We start from the raw sequence: 8,397 nt of genomic DNA on the forward strand, positions 1-8,397 counted from the left end.
AACAGCAACTCGCCCTCCACCGCACGGATGGGTTCAGCGGGTTAGATAAAGAGGGAAAAAGATTTAAAATCAGCTTTGGAAACTGCAAATGAAGAATTATAGAGCCGGAGGAGCAGAGCAACATCTTACGCGGATAACAACAGAAAATGCTGGAAAAACTCAGCAGGCCAGGCAACATCCGTGGAGAGAGAAACAGAGTCAACGTTTCAGGTCGAAACCCTTTGTCAGGACTGAGAAAAAAGCAGGAAATGAAACAGATTAAAAGGCTCACTGCCACACCCCCTCTAGGAATGCCTACCTTGAAGAAGTTCTGCTCTTCTCTTCGACGGGATCTCCGTTTGGCTCTTCAACCTTGTTCATCTTCATTGCTTTCAGTTTCCCTTCTCATGTTTGATCAGACTCAGTTTCACAGCCACTCTCCACCAGTCCTATCACCATCTCGTCTGGTTTTGAACACCTCTTAATGTCTCTTCACTTCTCTTTTGTTCTCTCATCACCATTTCCCGGCCCCCAAACTGGCCTTTTAATCTGTTTCATTTCCTGTGTTTTTTCAGTCCTGACGAAGGGTTTCGATCTGAAACGTTGACTCTATTTCTCTCTCCACGGATGTTGCCTGGCCTGCTGAGTTTTTCCAGCATTTTCTGTTGTAATTTCGGATTCCCAGCATCTGTAGTATTTTTCTATCTGACGGGGGTGCTTTAACTTCCTCCAGATGAACTTGGGAAGATTGAATCTGACATCTTCGGCCCTGACCACGAACTTCATTCCCTCATCACCAACCAGAATCATAGAATCATAGAATAGTGCAGCACAGAAGGAGGCCATTCGGCCCATCGAGTCTATGCCGGCTCTTTCAAAGAGCAATGCAGTCAGTCCCACTCCCCCCGCTCTTTCCCCATATCCCTGCAATTTTTTCTCCTTCAAGTATTTATCCAATTCCTTTTTGAAGGCTGCAATTGAATCTGTATCCACCGCCCTATCAGGCAGTGCATTCCAAAGCCTAATCACTCATTATGTAAAAAAGTATTTCCTCATGTCACTTTTTTAAGGTTGGTTGGGTTTTTCTTCGTTCCTGGGATGTGGGCGTTGCTGGCAAGGTTGGTATTTATTGCCCATCCCTAATTGCCCTTGAGAAGGTGGTGGTGAGCCGCCTTGAACCACAGAGGGCAGTTAAGAGTCAACCACGTTGCTGTGGGTCTGGAGTCACATATAGGCCAGACCGGGTAAGGACGACAGATTTCCTTCCCTAAAGGACATTAGTGAACCAGATGGGTTTTTACGACATTCTAGTAGTTACATGGTCACCATTACTGACACTAGCTTTTTATTCCAGATTTATTTAATTAACTGAATTAAAATTCCCCAGCTGCCGTGGTGGGATTTGAACTCACGTCTCTTAAATGAATCCAGTAATATCACCTCCATCACTCTGTTCAGAGTCCATTCCAAGTGCTGATCACTGTATGTGTCAAGGAGAATGTCTCGATATCAGTCCTAAAATTACCGTTTAATAGTTTGAACTTGTGTCCTAATTCTGTTTAAAATAATACACCATTACTGACACTAGTTTTTAATTCCAGATTTATTTAATTAACTGAATTTAAATTCCCCAGCTGCCTGTGGTGGTGATTTGAACTCCCATCTGCCAGATCATGAGATCCCGGTCTCTGGACTACAAGTCCAGTATCATAACCACTGCGCTACCGTACCCGTGTCCAGCACGCTGGGCCTTGCCTATTCCCCTTTAGCTACCCTGCTAATTACATCCTCAAAATACTCTAATAAATTTGATAAACACGATTTCCCTTTCATAAAACCATGTTGACTCTGCCTAATCATTCTATGATTTTCTACAAGTTCAATATTCGTACAAGTTCCTTAATTATCTGAAACCCCTTTCCGGCCACTTCTCAAACTGAACCAGACTATTTGCAACCTTAACGTCCAGTTAATCCCCGAATTCAGTTCCCACATCCTCACCATCACAACGACCTCCTACTTCCACTTCTGTAACATTGCCCCTGCCTCTACCTCAGCCATGCCGAGACCAATTCCAGATTTGACTATTCCAATGCTCTCCAGGCCAGCCTCTCATCCTCCATAAACTTCAGTTTATCCAATCCTCTGCTATTCTCCATACAAAGGCACGTTCTATCTCTTTCTTTACCCATATCCTATCCTGTAGAAAGTTCCACTCACGCACCTCTCTGACCTCACTGATCTATGTTGGCTCATAATCTACAAAAGCCTTAAATTTAAAATTCTCATCCCCTTATTTAAATCACTCCACGGTCGCAGCCTACCCTATCTGTAACCTCCTCCTTCCCTGTAACCTCCTCCTGCCCTACAACCTCCTTCATCCCAAACTCTGACTGGAAGCTTACTGGGAGATAAAAGTGGGAAAGGTGTCCCACTGACCTGTGCCACGTACACAGGCACCAAGAACACACCACAACTGACCATCAGGCTTTTCCAGAGAATGTGCTGCACCCGCATAGACAGCTGTTTCTTTACAATGTTGATTTGACCTCCCAGTTCCTGGTGTACACCCAAGCCCCTCCAAACCCGATCCCCAGGAGTGGAGCAATTTGATCAAATTGTGGATTCTCTTCCGAGCCCCAATTTGGAGAACACATCCAATATGTACATGTGCGATATCCTATCAAAGACCTTCCCCTGAGGTCCACCTGTCTGTCACCTACCAGGGTGCACATATCCCTCAGTAACGTGATAACAGGCGCAGGTCTGTTCCAGTAGATCACCAGCTCCAGACCACACTTGACCTGGTTAGGATTTTTTAGTTGACATTAAGCAGTCATATAGGTTGCCAATTCCTGCTGTTGTCTCTCTCCCCCTGATGCTTGGAGAGGCAGAGAACTGCATATTTCCAGCAGATCTGGTCCCACAGAACCGAGTATAACCCGAATACTGGAGTGAAGCTGATAGAAAGCTCTTCCAGCCCTCAGATAGGTAAAAAGCAAAGAGACTTGCATTTCTATAGCGCCTTTCACAACCACAGGACGTTGTCCCAAAGTGCTTTACAGCCAATCGAAGTTTTGAGGTGTAGTTACTGTTGTAATGTAGGAAATGTGGCAGATAATTTGCGCACAGCAAAATCCCACAAGCAGCGATGTGATAATGACCAGATAATCTTATTTTAGTGATGTTGGTTGAGGGATAAATATCGGCCAGGACACCGGGGAGAACTCCCCTGCTCTTCTTCGAATAGTGTCAGTGGAATCTTCTACATCCACCTGAGAAAGCAGACGGGGCCTCGGTTTAACATCTTATCCGAAAGAGGCCACCATCCGACAGTGCAGCGCTCCCTCAGTACTGCCCCGCCAACAGCACAGTGCTCCCTCAGTTCTGCCCCTCCAACAGTGCGGCGCTCCCTCAGTACTGCCCCTCCGACAGTGCGGCGCTCCCTCAGTACTGCCCCTACGACAGTGCAGCGCTCCCTCAGTACTGCCCCTCCGACAGTGCAGTGCTCCCTCAGTACTGCCCCTCCGACAGTGCGGCGCTCCCTCAGTACTGCCCTTGCGAAAGTGCGGCGCTCCCTCAGTACTGCCCCTCCGACAGTGCGGCGCTCCCTCAGTACTGCACTGGAGTGTGACCCTGGATTTTGTGCTCAAGTTTCACTGAGTGGGCTTTGACCCACAGCCTTCTGTCTCAGTGGCGAGAGTGCTACCCGCTGAGCCACGGCTGACTTATAACACTTAAATAGCAACGGTACCTGATGAGTCAAACACGGAGAAAACCTGAGGCAGCGATGGAAGAGAGGAAGTGTCAGATCGGGGGATATTCAGGAAGATTTTCACTTTGCACTTTGAAATAACATGGGGAATAATAAGGTGCAAGTTGATAAATGAATCGATACAGGAAGCGGAATACGTCAAACTATCACGTTACTGACATGAATACAAAAGCAAAATACTGCGGATGCTGCAATCTTTAATAAAAACATAAAATGCTGGAAACACTCAGCAGGTCAGGCAGCATCTGTGGAGAGAGAAACAGAGTTAACGTTTCAGGCCGGTGACCCTTCGGCAGAACAAGAAGTCCTGGTTAGTTGCTGCCAATCACGGGTTTTCGACATTGATAGATTGTAAGAAGCCCGAGGGAAGGAATTTCTCAGTTGTGAGGTCCATTTGTGCTGCTGATGTACAGCAATAAATTTCGGACTTGTTGTAGTTTGTCTTTCTCTCAACATTTAGGTCTTGTATTCACAACAGCAGAGTGGCTTCCATAGCAGTCGCAGTTGCCTATGAACTGAAGCCCGCGCCTTGATAAATGCCGAGTATGAGTTAGCAAGCATATTAATCTCTTATTGCAGTATTTTACTGCCGGTGAGTATATGGGATGTCCACTGCAATCTCCTGTCACTCCTGATAGGCAGAATATGACAAACCCATAAGACCGATGCCTACACTGAAGATGCTAAGGTAGCAGTATTTAAAATTGAGGCAAATAGGTGCAGTGCGTCCAGCTTAGCGTACCCTTTTTAGAACAGGAATCTTATGCAATAAATACTGAAAATGCTGGAAAGACTGAGAAGGTCAGGCAGCATCTGTGGAGAGAGAATCAGAGTTAACGTTTCAGGTCGGCAGATGACAATGTCAGGTGGGCAAAAATCAAAAACGAAAGTAAGACAATAAGAAAAAATTGTCTTATTTTTAGGTTTTAAAGATCCGGTGTTTGCGAACCGAGGCCTTTGCACAGCTTGATGCAGCCGGACACTGTCTTTACACGAGGGCCCTCTGTTGGAATAGAGCTCGAATTACAGCCACAGCAAACCAAGAGTTGGTTTTCACAAAAGAAATCTTGATCTTATTTTTCAGTATGAAAAAAACTAACCACTCAGAATGCGTTTCCTCCTTCCACAACTCTCACACAGAAAGAAGGGAACGGTCATCAATGGCCACAAGCTCTTGCACAAAGCAACACTCGCAGCCCGCTTCACGCTCAGGAGGAAACGCTTTAACTCCTCCTCGTGGTTAGTGAGACCAGACACTTCAGAACACATTTCTCAAGTTAAAAACTATAGAAATGATCCCTAAAAGTATAGTCTTACCTAACATTGGCCGCCACACCGCTCTCCACACTCAGCACACCCCCTTTAACAGAGGCTGAGCTCCCACCCGCTTCGCGCCCATTCACAGCGGTCAGTGCGGAATCCACTATATATACAATATACAAATCACCCTTTCTAAATATAATTATAATTGTGTGAGAAAGAAATATAGTTGCTGTCATTCTGCCATTACCCAGCAGGCAGGTGATTTGCATATATTAGCAGCCTGTCTCCAGCGACTGTCCTGCTCATTGATTCACTCAGTGGGTGGAAGCCCCGCTCTGAGAGATTTAAACAGCAACTCGCCCTCCACCGCACGGATGGGTTCAGCGGGTTAGATAAAGAGGGAAAAAGATTTAAAATCAGCTTTGGAAACTGCAAATGAAGAATTATAGAGCCGGAGGAGCAGAGCAACATCTTACGCGGATAACAACAGAAAATGCTGGAAAAACTCAGCAGGCCAGGCAACATCCGTGGAGAGAGAAACAGAGTCAACGTTTCAGGTCGAAACCCTTTGTCAGGACTGAGAAAAAAGCAGGAAATGAAACAGATTAAAAGGCTCACTGCCACACCCCCTCTAGGAATGCCTACCTTGAAGAAGTTCTGCTCTTCTCTTCGACGGGATCTCCGTTTGGCTCTTCAACCTTGTTCATCTTCATTGCTTTCAGTTTCCCTTCTCATGTTTGATCAGACTCAGTTTCACAGCCACTCTCCACCAGTCCTATCACCATCTCGTCTGGTTTTGAACACCTCTTAATGTCTCTTCACTTCTCTTTTGTTCTCTCATCACCATTTCCCGGCCCCCAAACTGGCCTTTTAATCTGTTTCATTTCCTGTGTTTTTTCAGTCCTGACGAAGGGTTTCGATCTGAAACGTTGACTCTATTTCTCTCTCCACGGATGTTGCCTGGCCTGCTGAGTTTTTCCAGCATTTTCTGTTGTAATTTCGGATTCCCAGCATCTGTAGTATTTTTCTATCTGACGGGGGTGCTTTAACTTCCTCCAGATGAACTTGGGAAGATTGAATCTGACATCTTCGGCCCTGACCACGAACTTCATTCCCTCATCACCAACCAGAATCATAGAATCATAGAATAGTGCAGCACAGAAGGAGGCCATTCGGCCCATCGAGTCTATGCCGGCTCTTTCAAAGAGCAATGCAGTCAGTCCCACTCCCCCCGCTCTTTCCCCATATCCCTGCAATTTTTTCTCCTTCAAGTATTTATCCAATTCCTTTTTGAAGGCTGCAATTGAATCTGTATCCACCGCCCTATCAGGCAGTGCATTCCAAAGCCTAATCACTCATTATGTAAAAAAGTATTTCCTCATGTCACTTTTTTAAGGTTGGTTGGGTTTTTCTTCGTTCCTGGGATGTGGGCGTTGCTGGCAAGGTTGGTATTTATTGCCCATCCCTAATTGCCCTTGAGAAGGTGGTGGTGAGCCGCCTTGAACCACAGAGGGCAGTTAAGAGTCAACCACGTTGCTGTGGGTCTGGACTCACATATAGGCCAGACCGGGTAAGGACGACAGATTTCCTTCCCTAAAGGACATTAGTGAACCAGATGGGTTTTTACGACATTCTAGTAGTTACATGGTCACCATTACTGACACTAGCTTTTTATTCCAGATTTATTTAATTAACTGAATTAAAATTCCCCAGCTGCCGTGGTGGGATTTGAACTCACGTCTCTTAAATGAATCCAGTAATATCACCTCCATCACTCTGTTCAGAGTCCATTCCAAGTGCTGATCACTGTATGTGTCAAGGAGAATGTCTCGATATCAGTCCTAAAATTACCGTTTAATAGTTTGAACTTGTGTCCTAATTCTGTTTAAAATAATACACCATTACTGACACTAGTTTTTAATTCCAGATTTATTTAATTAACTGAATTTAAATTCCCCAGCTGCCTGTGGTGGTGATTTGAACTCCCATCTGCCAGATCATGAGATCTCGGTCTCTGGACTACAAGTCCAGTATCATAACCACTGCGCTACCGTACCCGTGTCCAGCACGCTGGGCCTTGCCTATTCCCCTTTAGCTACCCTGCTAATTACATCCTCAAAATACTCTAATAAATTTGATAAACACGATTTCCCTTTCATAAAACCATGTTGACTCTGCCTAATCATTCTATGATTTTCTACAAGTTCAATATTCGTACAAGTTCCTTAATTATCTGAAACCCCTTTCCGGCCACTTCTCAAACTGAACCAGACTATTTGCAACCTTAACGTCCAGTTAATCCCCGAATTCAGTTCCCACATCCTCACCATCACAACGACCTCCTACTTCCACTTCTGTAACATTGCCGCTGCCTCTACCTCAGCCATGCCGAGACCAATTCCAGATTTGACTATTCCAATGCTCTCCAGGCCAGCCTCTCATCCTCCATAAACTTCAGTTTATCCAATCCTCTGCTATTCTCCATACAAAGGCACGTTCTATCTCTTTCTTTACCCATATCCTATCCTGTAGAAAGTTCCACTCACGCACCTCTCTGACCTCACTGATCTATGTTGGCTCATAATCTACAAAAGCCTTAAATTTAAAATTCTCATCCCCTTATTTAAATCACTCCACGGTCGCAGCCTACCCTATCTGTAACCTCCTCCTTCCCTGTAACCTCCTCCTGCCCTACAACCTCCTTCATCCCAAACTCTGACTGGAAGCTTACTGGGAGATAAAAGTGGGAAAGGTGTCCCACTGACCTGTGCCACGTACACAGGCACCAAGAACACACCACAACTGACCATCAGGCTTTTCCAGAGAATGTGCTGCACCCGCATAGACAGCTGTTTCTTTACAATGTTGATTTGACCTCCCAGTTCCTGGTGTACACCCCAGCCCCTCCAAACCCGATCCCCAGGAGTGGAGCAATTTGATCAAATTGTGGATTCTCTTCCGAGCCCCAATTTGGAGAACACATCCAATATGTACATGTGCGATATCCTATCAAAGACCTTCCCCTGAGGTCCACCTGTCTGTCACCTACCAGGGTGCACATATCCCTCAGTAACGTGATAACAGGCGCAGGTCTGTTCCAGTAGATCACCAGCTCCAGACCACACTTGACCTGGTTAGGATTTTTTAGTTGACATTAAGCAGTCATATAGGTTGCCAATTCCTGCTGTTGTCTCTCTCCCCCTGATGCTTGGAGAGGCAGAGAACTGCATATTTCCAGCAGATCTGGTCCCACAGAACCGAGTATAACCCGAATACTGGAGTGAAGCTGATAGAAAGCTCTTCCAGCCCTCAGATAGGTAAAAAGCAAAGAGACTTGCATTTCTATAGCGCCTTTCACAACCACAGGACGTTGTCCCAAA

At 45.6% G+C, this 8,397-nt stretch overlaps 1 non-coding gene across 1 annotated transcript; it reads right to left on the reverse strand.

Annotated features, from left to right (window-relative positions):
* Nucleotides 1-4,852: 4,852 nt before the first annotated feature.
* LOC147097501 (small nucleolar RNA U3) lies at nt 4,853-5,069 on the reverse strand. Its single transcript, XR_015074409.1, has one exon. It is a non-coding gene; the product is annotated as a small nucleolar RNA U3 (small nucleolar RNA).
* Between the last annotated feature and the right edge of the window lie 3,328 nt (nt 5,070-8,397).

Source organism: Somniosus microcephalus, chromosome 32 (genome assembly GCF_052327205.1).
Source record: "Somniosus microcephalus isolate GS21.2 chromosome 32, FLI_Smic_1.0, whole genome shotgun sequence".
In the NCBI taxonomy this organism is placed as follows: domain Eukaryota; kingdom Metazoa; phylum Chordata; class Chondrichthyes; order Squaliformes; family Somniosidae; genus Somniosus; species Somniosus microcephalus.